This window comes from Schistocerca gregaria, chromosome 8 (genome assembly GCF_023897955.1).
Source record: "Schistocerca gregaria isolate iqSchGreg1 chromosome 8, iqSchGreg1.2, whole genome shotgun sequence".
Classification (NCBI taxonomy): domain Eukaryota; kingdom Metazoa; phylum Arthropoda; class Insecta; order Orthoptera; family Acrididae; genus Schistocerca; species Schistocerca gregaria.
The window spans coordinates 334982423-334996731 of NC_064927.1; positions in this window are offsets into that span (position 1 = coordinate 334982423).

Genomic DNA, 14309 nt, shown 5'->3' on the forward strand with positions numbered 1-14309 from the left:
GGAGTGTGTATGACAGAGGGCGCGTTGGCTCCGATCGACATCTTGAGTTTTACTACACTGTCTTGCGAGAATATCGTCGCAACAATATTGGCCAGAGCGCCAAAAGTCCAACCACCGGACACAGGCACGGCTTCTAAATATCACGGGGCCCCTCCCGCCGGAGATTCGAGTGTTCACTTCGGAATGGGTGTTGTGTTGTTCTTAGCATAAGTTAGTTTAAGTACTGTGTTAAGTCTAGGGACGGATGACCTAAGCAGTTTGGTCCCTTAGACATTCACACCCATCACAGATCACGAATGAGTTTGTACGCCACTTAGGTTAGAGCAACACTGCAAGATTACATCCCAGAGGAACGTGCTTCTCTTTCAGACATCGTAAGAGAGCGGAGACATTGTAAGAGACGATTTATCACGGCAGCTATTTCGGCAGATGGAAAGAGTGCAGAGACACACACCGCCATCTCCAGTGTCCTCATAACGTATTACCGCACTCTCCCTCCAGCAGGTCAACTGCCTGACAATGACGCTGAGGCCGTCTTGCAGGACCTGCTACCTTCGGGGAGGGCGCATGGCGACCCCATATTCTTGGAGGGCGTCACGAAGGAACAAATGCGAATTGCTCCGTCGCTAGGAGCGAGAAACAAATCCCCTGGACCTAATGATCTTCCACTTGAATTTGATAGCATCTTTCCTCACCTGATGGGGGAAGTTTAGCGGCAGATACCATTCTCGCCCCCCCCCCCCCCCCGACGAATATTCGGTGGGAATGATCACCCCTGGGACAAAACCAAACAAGGGGTGCAAGTGTTCCGGTCGTTAGTGAACTCGGATTACAAGCTCTTCGCTGGTATACTTTCCGCCGCCTCCTCTCTTCTGTCAAACGTGCTATTCAGGCTGAGCAAACATGTCTTGGAGGTGGCGGTAGTGTACACTCGACGTTAGGCTCTTGTACGAGGCGCACTCAAGTTCTAAGGCCTCCGATTTTTTTTCTCCGAACTGGAAAGAGATAGAAACATGCGCATTGTTTTAAAATGAGGCCGCGTTCATTGTCAATACGTCCCAGAGATGGTAGCACCGTACGGGAGATGGAATTTTACCGCCAGCGGCTAGAATGAGAACTGTTTTAAATACTTAAAATGGCGACGTTTTCCTTACTTGAACAGCGTGCAATCATTCGTTTTCGGAATTTGCGTGGTGTGAAACCAATTGAAATTCATCGACAGTTGAAGGAGACATGTTGTGATGGAGTTACGGATGTGTCAAAAGTGCGCTCGTGGGTGCGACAGTTTAATGAAGGCAGAACATCATGTGACCACAAACCCAAACAACCTCGCTCTCGCACAAGCCAGTCTGACGACATGATCGAGAAAGTGAAAGTGGACAGAATTGTTTTGGGTGATCGCCGAATGACTGTTGAACAGATCGTCTCCAGAGTTGGCATTTCTGTGGGTTCTGTGCACACAATCCTGCATGACGACCTGAAAATGCGAAAAGTGTCATCCAGGTGGGTGCCACGAATGCTGACGGACGACCACATGGGTGCCCGTGTGGCATGTTGCCAAGCAATGTTGACGCGCAACGACAGCATGAATGGGACTTTCTTTTCGTCGGTTGTGACAATGGATGAGACGTGGATGCCATTTTTCAATCCAGAAACAAAGCGCCAGTCAGCTCAATGGAAGCACACAAATTCACCGCCACCAAAAAAATTTCGAGTAACCGCCAGTGCTGAAAAAATGATGGCGTCCATGTTCTGGGACAGCGAGGGCGTAATCCTTACCCATTGCGTTCCAAAGGGCACTACGGTAACAGGTGCATCCTACGAAAATGTTTTGAAGAACAAAATTCCTTCCTGCACTGCAACAAAAACGTCCGGGAAGGGCTGCGCGTGTGCTGTTTCACCAAGACAACGCACCCGCACATCGAGCTAACGTTACGCAACAGTTTCTTCGTGATAACAACTTTGAAGTGATTCCTCATGCTCCCTACTCACCTGACATGGCTCCAAGTGACTTTTGGCTTTTTCCAACAATGAAAGACGCTCTCCATGGTCGCACATTCACCAGCCGTGCTGCTATTGCCTCAGCGATTTTTCAGTGGTCAAAACAGACTCCTAAAGAAGCCTTCGCCGCTGCCATGGAATCATGGCGACAGCGTTGTGAAAAATTTGTACGTCTGCAGGGCGATTACGTCGAGAAGTTACGCTAGTTTCATCGATTTCGGGTGAGTAGTTAATTAGAAAAAAAATCGGAGGCCTTAAAACTTGAATGCACCTCGTAGAGATTTGGTAGCGCTCATGTCGGCATGCCGCTTGAAGGACGCTCTCGTGACAATTGACGTAGACCACAAATTTGTCCGAGTTGAGCTCCATTTCTTGCAGGCTGCCTTAGAGACAATGGGTCTGTCCCCAATACCGGCAGGTGTGGCTCTCCGTTTTATCTACGGAGCCCCATCCACAGTCCTGGTCAACGGCTACCACTCGCAGCCGTTCACTATTGAGCACTCAGTGCGACAAGGATGCCTTCTGTCAGCCATTCTACATGCCGTGGCTCTCAAGCCTGCACTTCATGTTCTACGGCACCGTTTGGAGGCCATTCATCTCCACAATGCGCGTTTTAAATGTTGCGCCTACGCGGACGATGTAGTTTTCTTGGCGTTGGTGGTAGAGGATATATGTACGACGATTGCGTGGTTTCGGAGATACTGCGAGATGGCGCGGAGCCGTACCAACCTGCAGAAGTCGCATTACATGGATGTGGCTGGAGGACTGAATACAAGCACGCCAGAGCCCATTAGTAAGGCTCCGGCGATGTAATATCAGGGAATAACCTTCCGTCGTAACGTACAGAGTATAGCAGCAGCTACCTGTCACCGACTACTTAATGTGATCCGCACGCAAGTTCGTCTCCATACCTGTAGAACACTTGACTTGATCATGAGGGTACATTTTGAAAATGTGGATCTCGATCCGAAACTGAATCGTTACACACACGTTTTCCCAATAGCCGCTATGCTGGCTGCCACGTTCCAGGTGGACTTACGTCATTTCGTCAGCTGTTCAAGACCCGTTACGAGGAACTAACGCTTGCCACACATGCAGGCGTTATTGGAATGACAAACGTGCACAATAGGGAGCGCGTCTCCACAGGACGATGCGTCGCCTACGTACTTCGGACAGGGATACCCTCACTGGTACGCTGATGGAGGAGGAGGCGCCCCAATCACGCCAGCCGCCGATTCCTGTTCGACACATCGGGCCAGCAATGTGTCCCATTTGTACCTGTCCGGTTGACATGAGTTACCTGTTGTATGTCCGACCGATCACGCGAGCTACTAGAATCAACGACTTCTACCACTAGTCTCAACGGACACTGCCTACTAATGTGACTGAACGCCGACATTCGTCGGTTGGCTGGAAGCGAGTGTGGTTGGAGTAACAGACACCCCCTTTCCTTTCCAACGCGGTGAGGGCCGGGCGGTATGTGATAACGTTTATACACTACACATCTTGCCGAGTTCCATCCTGCTCAGATGCGCCGCTGTCGACACCAGCATGAACCGTTTCATTCATGATACGGCTGCCGACTGCTGGCTCCTCACACGACGCATGTTGGCATTGTTGCTGGGACGGAACCCTCAGTCTGTCGAGCACTCCGAACTGGTCCATCCCGATGTCAGTTACTATCCTGCTACTCGACATTACGCCCCGGTGCGAATGAAGGGTATGGCATTGTCATACATTTTCAGAGAAAGGATTGCAAGGTTGTTAGGTTTTTACCACTATTTAACGATTAACTACACGGTTATATGGCGCAAGTCGTTTTTGGTTCGCTCTTTGCGAGTTTCTTGGGGTCGTTGTTTATGCGCCCTCCAGACCATTGTGGTGTACCGGGTGTGAGAAGAAATTGACGATAAAGCGCATGATGGAGTGATGAGAGACATCAACGGTAATGATAATGTGTTTCACCCTCGCTGAACGAGAAAGTGTTCTGGATGTCCCACCGTCTGGCTGATGTGGACACCTCCGGAAGAAGATTAAAAAAAAAAGAGAGCAACAAAAGATGAAATAAATAAAATATAATAAAAGTGTTCTAACCTTCCCTGTACCCTTTACTTTTTTTTAACAACGATTAGAGGCGCATACAGTTTTCGTCCTTGGGTGGAGCCTGAAGTGGTGGAGGACAACCGTCCTATTTAGCTTTTAGGGAGAAAGTGAAGGTGGCACAAGCTTTGTTTTCATTTTTACCTTAGATAGGTTTTTGAGGGTAGTACGGGTAAGAAATAAGTACTGAGTTGCCTAGTCAGCTCGACCTCCGTACAAATTTTCACTCGGCGTTTCAGTCTGCGTAAATAAAATATTGTGTTTTAATACAATAAGTGATCTGTTTCATTTGCGTTTCAGTGCCTTAATGTCATCACCTTTAGATTTTACCGTATGATAGGATCTTACTTAGTAGCTATCAGGGTTGGACCATCTCATAAGTAATCTGCATACTGTTTCATCCCAGAAATGAGAGTTCTCAGTTCACTACAGTATGTAAACAGGACGTCTGATAGCTGCAGCAGAAACCCCTGACTAGACTTTTCTGCACCTACTACACTCAGATAAAGGTCTTATTTATTTTGCACCTTTTGAATGGAAGAAAGTGCTATATTTAAAACAGTCGTGGTGTAACGAATACAATACTCATATCTCTTTCCCATTTAATTCAAAACAAAATATATCGTAGCACACTTCTGAGAACCGTAGTACATCAATTTTTGACCTTTCACAATAAAGGCTTATTATTCTTTAGCACAGTAATCAAAATTTTTCATTCAAAACAGACTTTTACCATTCCCTTTCTCTTATAACAGAAATTACGAACCAATGATGTTAGGATCCGGACAAAGCAAAACGTTGCTACAATTTTTATGAAGACTTTAAATGGAAGTAAACGGAGTATATAGGTGAAAAACTGGAGCTGAATGGGTTAATATAAGTGATTAAACTGTAAAACTATGTAATAACATTAATAAAGCCCCCTTCCATAGCTGGGTTATCAGCGTGGCTGACTGCCGTATGAAGGACCTGGGTTCAGTTCCTGGTACTGCCAAAGATTTTCCTTACTGTGGGGACTGGATCCGCTTCCACCATGATAGCAGAATAGTTGCTACATCAATGGAAAGAAAGAGCTGCAGGGTGTATAAAGCCAGTAACGGCTAGAAGAATGCTGTACCGACCCCATACACTTCCACATCGCGTCCAAATGACATCATATGACAGAGGATGACGCGGTGGTCAGTCAGCGTCTCCACGCTCGTCCGGGGCTGATTGCAGAGTTGAGTAACGTAAATAGATCCGCCTGTCTTGCTGCAGGGTGTTTAGAAAAACGTACCGTAATAGTAGATACGTTCAGTCTTAGTTCAGTCCTATCTCACATCAGAGAACTTTTATGAATCAACACACAGATAATATTGGATGACACATGTATTTACATGATTACTCTGCACTTAACAATAAAGTGCCTTGCACAGGGTCAACCTTTACGCTGCTTCCCTCCGTTTCTCTCTCCAACAGTGTCCAAGAAAATGAGCTCTAATTTCTCTTATTATGTTATAATGATTATTTTTCCCTATATTGGTAGGCGCCAAAAAAATATTCTCCCACTGTGAGGAGAGAGTCGGTGATTGAAATTTCACAATAAGGTCCTGCGTAGCGAAAAAGTCTTTGTTTTAATGACTACCACCCCAACAGGATATCGTATCCATGACACTCTCACTCTTTCCCCTAAATCGAGGTAATACAAAACGAGCGACCTTTTTTGGACATTTTTGATGTCCTCCATCAATGGATCCCACACGACAGAGCAGCACTCAAGAAGAGGGTGAACACCATTGTATATGTGATGGCTCCAATTTAATTGCTACGCAATAGTAATTCTTCAGTATTGGGTTCAGTTTACAGCCTTTAGATTTGCATGACTTATCGTGTAAATGAGATTTAGAGGATTCTTTTTAATGCTGACGTGGATGACTTTACACTCTGATTTAGAGTCAACTCTCAATTTCTACATATTATCTTGTCTAACTGGTTTTCATCACCTGTTTACTTTAGATGACATTAAATAAGAGCATCACCGACAAACGATCTAAAAGGACGGTTCAGATTGTCTTTTAAATAGCTCTGGTAGATCAGGAACAACAAAGGGCCTATAACACTTCCTTGGAGAACGCTAGAGATTACTTCTGATTTACTGGATTACTATCCGCCAGGTATTACGAAGTTTGAGCTTTCTTACAGGGAATCACGAATCCAGTCACACAACTGAGACGATACTCAACTGGCTCGCAATTTAAATGAAAATGTGTCACAAAGCTTTCGGAAATTTAAAATATGGAATCAATTTGGCGTTTCCTCTCCATAGCACTCATTACTTCGTGAGTATAAAAAGTTAGTTGTGTTTCACAAGAACAATATTTTTTTAACCCGTGTTGGCTATTTCTCAATAAATCGTTCTCTTCGAAGTAACACATAATGATCGAACACAGTATGTGTTCCAAAATACTACTGCAAATCGACGTCAGTGAAATGGGCCTTTAATTCAGCGGATTACCGCTATTTCCTTTCTTATCTACTGGTGTGACTTGTGGAACTTTCCATTCTTTGGGTGCTGATGTTACTATTGCTAAGTATCGAGGTGTTGTATCAGATACTCTGAAAGGAACGTGATTGATATACAATTAGGCCCGGAAGCCTTTTCTTCCTTAAGTATTTTAAGCTGCTTGGCTACAAGGAGGATACCTACTTCTAAGTCACTCAGGTTCGTAATTGTTCTTGATAGGAATCCTCGAATATACACTTCGACTTATTTTGTGAAAGAACTTGGGGCATCGTGTTTAGTAACTCTACTTTACAGGCGTTGTCATTAACACCATTGTTATCGAACAGTGAAGATACTGACTGCATTTTGGTACAGTTATGCTTTAAATACGACCAGAATATCTTTGGATCTTCTGACAGGTTTCGAGGCAGAGTTATCTCGCATTGAAGTTCGTGGTCAGTTTAGAGCTTCTGTAAATCTTCGCCAGTCTTGGGGATCTTGCATTCTTTTAAATTTCGCATGCTTTCCTCGTTGCTTCTCCAGTAGTATTCTGACCTGTTATGTGTAGCATGGGGGATCAGTACTTATCTTTCAACTGCCATCGATACTATTTCTTGGAAATGGAAAAAATGTGGTCTAAGCGTACGTAGTCAGGTCTAGAGTAATGGAATCATTGTGTTAGGAAGGTGTCAAAAGAATTTTTATCTGATTTTTTAAACGGCAGTATTTGGCTTTTATTTTGGTGGTTTGTATGCTACGGTATTCAGTCTAGCTACAATAACCTTGCGGTTACTAATCTCGGCATTTGTCATGAGGCTCCTCATTTTTTTCAGGATCATTTCTTGTTGATAGATCAAGTATGTTTTCGAAACCATGTACAGTTCTAGAGGTCTCCTGATCTACTTGTTCACAGTACTTTTCCGATGAGGGATTAAAAATGATTTGGGTGATGCTTCATGGCCACCACCGACTTTAATTTCGTACTTTCGCCAATATTTCGAAGGTAGATTCAAGTTACCATCAAGTAAAATTGCATGACTGGTGTACCTATTTGAAACAACACCCTTTAAGTGTCTGAATGCCAGTGAAACCACGAGTTGGCGACAAGGAGCTGTATGCCGGCTGTAAGTCACAGAACATGGAAGTCAAACTCTTACTCTCTGTGGATATCAGAATAGGCGGAGATCTGTGGCCGATGTAGGTGGAGATCCGTGCCAGATCCGAAGACAGGGTGCTGTGCTGGTGCAGACAAAATGTTTCGGAACACAACACTGATCTCACAGTTTTGAACTTAAGGCTCCGTGGTACACGACCCCTAACTGCTCCTGTGGACGAACTACATTGTCATTTACCATTACAGTGCATTGGATAGTTCATGAATGACCACCTGTCGCTTTTGTTGGATGAATCATAGTTTCTGTTACACCCAGTCGATGGCCTTCCCTTTCTCGAAGGTGTGCAAAAAATCCTGAATAGCTATTTTGGTATTAGTGTTTTAGTAGAAAATGCCTAAAAGAGCGACGAGTGCCCCTTTCAGTACCCTTCACTGCAGTAAATCTTAGACGTCATAGAGATAACACAATCCACTAGTCTTGAAGTAGGATTAATGCCAAAGAAGACGAAACAGATCTTCAGTATGAAGTTAATATCATAAATACACTTCTTGTAAAGTACGCAATGGATTTGTCAGTTGCACCTCTCTCTACATCGACCGAAAATGGATCAATAGTAACGGATTTATAGTAACGTAAATAATTTTTCGTGTTACTGTCTTTTGCTATTGTCGATGAGGAACTCAACAGGGAAGTTACGAGGGCCAGTTATAAAGTTATAATGTTAAAAAATGGCTCTGAGCACTATGGGACTCAACTGCTGTGGTCATCAGTGCCCTAGAACTTAGAACTACTTAAAACACCTATGCCCGATGCAGGATTCGAACCTGCGACCGTGGCAGCAGCGCGGCTCCGGACTGGAGCGCCTAGAACCGCACGGCCACCGCGGCCGGCTTTTAATGATCCTCTCGAAAATATAATGTGACATAATCAAGTTTTTTTTTTCATTTGTAGGTAAATACTTGCTGTTCTGATACACAGTGAAATTCCCGTGCCCCAGTACCGTAGGACACCGTTAGAGAAGCCGAGCTAAATGGCGTAGCCCATTGATAGATGAGACACAGGAGGTTACACTTGTGTCTAGCCTCGTGCTACAGTTCCGTGGCGTTTGTCTTTCATATCATTATTATGTGATAATTAAGACTTTGTATTACAACCCTCGTGCTCTCTGCTGGAACCACCGTTTCGTTTGTCATGAGCTAACGATGGAGGTGCCATTTTAAAACAATGTAAAATTTGTACTGCTTTCTCTCTTTCTACTCAGAGACGATACGGTAAGAAATTCCGACACCATCGTAAGCAGTGTAACGCTATGAGCAGTGTAACGCTGTTTAATGTTTAAAATAATTGTGAAGAAGCATACGAAAAAATAAAGAGTTAAAATCCTTCGGACTACGGTTGTTATTTCACGTAATGTTTTGTGTTTCACTCTAATATTACTAGACACAGATTGCTAGGACAAAAGTACCTCGACGTAACTGAAAATTACATCAGAGATGGTATGAGTCTATATCGTTGTAACCGCTAAGGTCTGTCGAGATTGATGTATTTGCTTGTGAAGGAAAAGGGTGTGCATAGGGCAGCTATTAAAAGTCGTAAGATTTTAGTTTGGATGGTACCTACAACAACATGTGACAGGATCAAGCAGTTAATGGTTGTTTTCTCTGGGCAAGAGGTGTTAAAGCGCGAATGCTTGGACGCAAAACGATTAGACTGTACTTACAGGCATAGTCCACTTAGTGGTGCAGTTACGGCCATGCACAAAACGTCAGATGGAAAACTTGGTGATGTGCTTATGGGAAGACAGTTGGATTCAGAGGAACTGCAACCAGCATACTGATGTGTGTACAGCCAACGAAGCCTTGCACGCGAAAATGTGAGCTTGTTCGCTAGCGACAATGTCGTAGTAGGAATCGAACCCGAGCCAGTGTCTAAGCATTCTCGTGCGGTATCGTCTACGCTATGAGAACAAGTGATAGTAATTACATCTTAAGGCGGCTTGAATTTGCGCGCGAAACGGACTGATTGGCTAACTCGGAAACGTCGCAACATATCCAATTATTTTCTTAGTAATTATTTCACAATACAGCGTACCATGCAACACAATTACAAGCTTTTGAGACGGTCACTAACCAACTTCCATACACGAAACTATTGGTGTAACGAGTGCACGGCCGAGACATATCAGTAGTGCATCATCATTTACATTGAAACGGAACGAAGCCTGTTACCATATACTGTGTGATATTTGGAAATAAATTGAGTTTCTTTAATCTCTTGACAGGTTTACATGCCTTGCAAATGAAAATTTGTGTTATTTTTCAATTGCTTCTCTTGCAAATGGCATTTAACTGTCTTTCTATAATGCAGGGTGTATCAAAAAGAATCATTAGATTTTTTAAAAAATCGTAACTCTAATCTTATTTGAGATATGTACGTGAACAACGTAGTGTTGGAAAGAGCAAACTGTGGGATTTGACATGGTTCCCACTAGGTAGCAGCAGTGCGCTGGAAGTGCGGGAATTTTTAAATCAGAGGATTACTGAACGATGGACCAGATGATTCAGCATTACATTACTGGCCTCCAAGGTCACCGGACCTGACTGTATGTGATTATTTCATGTGGTAGGTTTATAAAAGACTCCTTTCATGTGCTCCCTTTACCAACAACAATGAATGAACTGAGATATCGCGTAACAGCGGCTGTTGAAGGTGTAATTCAAGGCATGCTCGCTGCAGTGTGGGTACAATTTGAATACCGCACTGACTGACACATGCCGTGCATCTCTAGGGGGTCATATTGAAGTGCTGTGATAAGGTATGAAAAAATCTTTTTGAGATTGCTCTTCATCAAAAACAAAAATTTATTCTATGTGTTTTATTAGTTTCAGAAATATAAACCTGCTAAATCGAATGATTCTTTTTGATACACACTGTACTTCTGTTTATATGTTGTCAGTAATTGATTGCCGGTGTGCAGTACAGTAATAGTGTAACAGATGGATAACTAAATTGAGAATTAACAGGATTAACTTTGCTGCAACGGTTTTAACTTCAATACAATACTTATAACTTGGCACAGGACCATCTTGTACCTCGGAACATGTTTTCACATTTGGGAAGAGACTTTATTTGCCTGCAGTACATTATGTTATTCCATAAAAATAGTGTGTCATACAAATACTGAATGGCGTCACTTAAAAACTGAACAAGACTATCTATTAAACTTCCATTTCTAGGATGACTATAGACGAAAGACAGAAAGGAAACCGTCTCCCTTACTGCAAAATGCGCATTGTTTAGTTTACGAAGGCTCACGACAAAAAGAATTTTACTGCTAATGTGCCTGAAGAAGTAGCCATAATTTAAATATATCTACATCTCATGGATACTCCGCAAATCACATTTAACTGCCTGGCAGAGGGTTCATAGAACAACCTTCACAGTTCTCTATTATTCCAATCTCGTACAACGAGCGGCAAGAATGAACACCTATATCTTACCGTACGAGCTCTTATTTCCCTTATTTTATGCCGGTGATCGTTCCTCCCTATGTGTAGATCGGTGTCAACAAAATATTTTCGCATTCGAGGAGAAAGTTGGTGATTGGAATTTCGTGACAAGATTCTGTCGCAACAAAAAGCGCCTTTCTTCTAATGATGTCCAGCCCAAATCCTGTATCATTTCTGTGACACTCTCTCCCATATTTTGCGATAATACAAAACGTGCTGCCTTTCTTTGAAGTTCTTCGACGTACTCCGTGTAGTGTAGGCAGTTTCCGTAGTAGGCCTCTTAAATTTTCCAAGTGTCCCTCCAATAACGCAGTCTTTGGTTAGCATTCCCCAGAACATTTTCTACGTGTTCCTTCCAATTTAAGTTGTTCGTAATTAAGTAAAGAGAAAACAAAAAACTGTGAGTGAATATAAAAGTTATAGGTTCATAGCCTGCGTCAGCCATGACATAAAGAAGAAGAAAGTACAGAGAAAGAAACACAATTATTCCATAATGACGCTTACGAACCAATATTTAGTGGATATGAAAGAGAATAACACTGTCGCATTTATAACTACTAAACAACTAGCAAAGCAAGTTTACGACGCGAGAGGATGAGAGAAATTATTACAACCAAAATGAAATTATGGAGTTCCTGAATGGCTGAGAACCTGAGGTGTGGAAGGAGGAAATCTACCTCGAAGCTGTGAACACTTCTCTACATTTTCTGCTACATGTGTATGCCCCTACAGCGAAGCACACACACATGATTTTATCGTACCGAGGTGGTGTTGGCAGCTAGAAACACGCTTGTGTGTTTTGTGCTCCAGATTTCCCGTGAGCGTTTATCCTCGGCCGGCGGCATGTTGCCATAGTGGGCGGAGTCCCGGACACGCACACACCCCGACCGCCCACGCCCTGCGCCCTACGGCGTGAGCGATGGTGGCGCCGCGGCGTGTTCCGGAACTGTCGCTCTCCACGGACGAGGGCGCACTTGTCCGCTTGTCCGGCCCTGATTGTCTGATTTATCTTCCTCCCGCTCCCCCCTCCCCGCTGCCCGCCGTCGCCGTGCGTCAGCTTGGGACCAGTACAGCGGGGCGCAGGGACTCCAGCGTCTCGGAGGGGAATCGATTCGGCGAGTTTCTTACGGCGACGACGGTTCCGGCGCAGACAGTGTGGCGGGGCGAGCGGCCGTCCCGCTGCTACGTGTCGCGGCCCGCTGCGGGCTGCGCTCGGTCGCTGATGGATGAGGCGCCCCGGCTGCGGCGATGTAATCCTATCTAACGCGCGCCGGGACACCGTCAGTGTGGTACCAGCTGGAGCAGGGCGCCACGAGAAACAAACTCAACGAATCGAGCCTCAGCAGGATCTACCTCAGACAGTCTATGGCAGTGGTTCCCAATCCGAGCGTAATTACCTCTGAAAGCTAAAATATAATTATGTTGGTGGTTAAAACAAAACGATTGCATGTAAGTCTGAAGGCTTTCGTGGCCGTTGTCACTGAAATCGAAATCTTCTGGGTTATTAGGCCGCGTCATGTTTCCTCTAAAATGTTCGACGTTTCGATCCTTCTGCTGGGATCTTCTTCAGGATCTCAAAAAATGGTTCAAATGGCTCTGAGTACTATGGGACTTAACTTCTGAAGTCATCAGTCCCCTAGAACTTAGAACTACTTAAACCTAATCTAAGGACATCACACACATCAATGCCCGATGCAGAATTCGAACCTGCGACCGTAGCGCCTAGAACCGCTCGGCCACAACGGCCGTCCTCTTCAGGATCTTTTCGTGCCCACTACTGCCAAAACACTATCATAGACGAGTGTCGCGTCGACTTATAAAGGGGGAATTTTCTGGCGTTCGTGCTGGAGAAGTGATAGTATTAGTTAAAATTCATGTGGCTACCATTGGTGGGCCATAGTCATGGGCTAATACAGAAGAAGGTGCGTTGGTAGCTTATCTCCAGTGGATACCATTGGCGGTCATCGTCATTGGACAGAAAGGCACTGTTCCACACTATGCTGGAGAAGGGTTATTGGTTGAAATGCCTGCTACCGCTATTGGTTGGTCGTCATCAGGGACTGGATTCGAAACAGACAGAGCAAGGGATGGGGAATGTTTACCCAAAATATTACTGTAAACCGAGGTGACTTGCAGCGCCTTGTTTATGCCGCTACCACTTCGCGGCCGCGTATTTACTTCCTTGATGGCAGGACGCCACGATGCCGGAAGCCTATAGCCGTCCTCCCAATTGAAAGTAGGTGCATTCTTAGAAATTCCCCCTTTATAAGTGGACGCGACATTCGTCTCTGACAGTTTTCTAGCAGTAGTGGACACCAAAGGATCCTGAGGAAGATCCCAGTAGAGGGGTTGAAACATTTTAGAAGAAACATGACGCGGCCTAATAACGCAGAAGATTTTAATTTCAAAACGATTGTATTTCGGTCATGAAAGTACTCCGAGGGTTAGAGACGTTCAGTACACAAAGTAGTAGATTTTTTCCTTGGCCAATTTCTGTTGAGAAAATGTGCCGTTTGTTGTAGGACATTGCAGAGTATTTCCACTTCTACGCCTATACTTTCATGAAGTTCCAGTAAGTGGTGGTGCTATACATAGCCTTCAAATTAGTGTCCCTTAACGGAGGTGCGTGCCAAGCAGAGAGCTGACATTGAGTTTGTTTTGGCAGAAAACTAGACCATTGGAGATATTCATAGGCGACTGCAGGACGTCCGCAGAGACCTGGAAATGAACAAATGCACCTCGAGTCATTGGGCGAGACGTCTGTCATCGTTACAACAAAGTCACACAAACCTGTGTGAGCTCCGTCATACAGCTCAGATCTCGCATCTTACAGCTTCCATCTGTTTGGCCCTATGATGGATATACTCGGCAGGAAGCAGTATGTCAATGATGGGGAGATTGTTGAAGAAGCCGGCCGGAGTTGCCGAGAGGCTCTAGGCGCTATAGTCTGGAGCCGCGCGTTCACTACGGTCGCAGGTTCGAATCCTGCCTCAGGCATGGATGTGTGTGATGTCCTTAGGTTAGTTAGGTTTAAGTAGTCTACGTTCTAGGGAACTGATGACCTCAGAAGATAAGTCCCATAGTGCTCAGAGCCATTTGAAC